Genomic DNA, 2,016 nt, shown 5'->3' on the forward strand with positions numbered 1-2,016 from the left:
CTAGTAAACGACACTATGTTAAACATATAACATATGACCAGTGGGATACCTCAATAAGGAAAAGGACGAATGTAAAAATTGACTGAAGATGCTTTATAAATACCGGCCCAGAACAGCACATGTGATTAGAAGTGACTATGTTGGTCATTCATTATCAGCGCTTATAAATGACACTAAACATGCAAAACTGAAGTGCTGGTCATAACGTGTCCGTGTGACTGAACATGTAAAAGTGACAGCGCTGGTCATTCAGTGTCAGTGTGACTGAATATGTCAAAGTGACAGTCCTGGTCATTCAGTGTCAGTGTGACTAAACATGTAAAAGTGTAAGTGCTGGTCATTCAGTGTCAGTGTAACTAAACATGTAAAAGTGACAGTGCTGGTCATTCAGTGTCAGTTTGACTGATCATGTCAAAGTGAGAGTGCCGGTGATTCAGTGTCAGTGTGACTGAACATGTAAAAGTGACATTGTCGGTGATTCAGTGTCAGTGTGACTGATCATGTAAAAGTGACAGTGCCGGTGATTCAGTTTCAGTGTGACTGGACATGTAAAAGTGACAGTGCAGGTGATTCAGTGTCAGTGTGACTGAACATGTTAAAGTGACAGTGCTGGTCATTCAGTGTCAGTGTGACTGGACATGTAAAAGTGACAGTGCTGGTCATTCAGTGTCAGTGTGATTGATCATGTAAAAGTGACAGTGCCGGTGATTCAGTGTCAGTGTGACTGAACATGTAAAAGTGACAGTGCCGGCGATTCAGTGTCAGTGTGACTGGACATGTAAAAGTGACAGTGCCGGTGATTCAGTGTCAGTGTGACTGAACATGTAAAAGTGACAGTGCCGGCGATTCAGTGTCAGTGTGACTGGACATGTAAAAGTGACAGTGCCGGCGATTCAGTGTCAGTGTGACTGGACATGTTAAAGTGACAGTGCCGGTGATTCAGTGTCAGTGTGACTGGACATGTTAAAGTGACAGTGCCGGTGATTCAGTGTCAGTGTGACTGAACATGTAAAAGTGACAGTGCCGGTGATTCAGTGTCAGTGTGACTGAACATGGTTCAGTGTCAGTGTGACTGAACATGTTAAAGTGACAGTGCCGGTGATTCAGTGTCAGTGTGACTGAACATGTTAAAGTGACAGTGCCGGTGATTCAGTGGTAGTGTAAAAACCTGTCCGTTATTGTTCCATCTGTGTTGTACTGAAGATATGTTCAGACAGCTGAATACAGCAATATTACATAATCCTTTAGCAGGAGGTACGCTACATGTGTTCACGGGTGTATCGTTATCAAAATGCAGACAAAGCTTTTTATTGTAACCAATCAGAAATCAGTGATCTCTTCGATATCTGCAGATTTTCTGGGATCCCATATAACATATTGCTTTGTTTGATAGCGCACTCTGATAAAGGCCCAACCACCTTGACAATGACATATTATTTTTGGCTAATTGCTGATTTAAAAGAACACTAAAATTGATGCATTCTACACAATTCTCAGATATATTTTGTAGAAAAGAGATAATATATATTTGTGTGCACATTCTTGCATTTTCTATGTTGGATGCCTTTGTAGGTAAAAAGCAGGTAACAAGGTTATGCAAAATCACATATTCCTGATACAACTAAACAATTGGTCAGAACCACAACACATATATTCATAAATTGACACCTTTCTTGTCTAATCATAACAGAAAATTCTTTAAGAATGTTCTAGTTTTCATAATAGGATTTCTTTCATTCAAACAGAAATATTTCATCATAAGTTCCAACTTACATGTTTCGAAATGTCTTAATACTGATATTAAGGATAACATGTAAAAACTATTAAAAATTGATTACATAAATTTAATAAATGAGTATATTGTAGCACTTTACATGCAGTACTTTGCCTTTAACTAATTTATGATTTCGGAAAATCATCCATTCTATTTTGGTCACATGAACATAGATACAGCTATTTTCAATTTTGCAGTCAGTGCAATTTAATTGACATTGCAGAATATCAGGCATACCACGT

Source organism: Mya arenaria, chromosome 4, assembly GCF_026914265.1.
Source record: "Mya arenaria isolate MELC-2E11 chromosome 4, ASM2691426v1".
NCBI lineage: Eukaryota > Metazoa > Mollusca > Bivalvia > Myida > Myidae > Mya > Mya arenaria.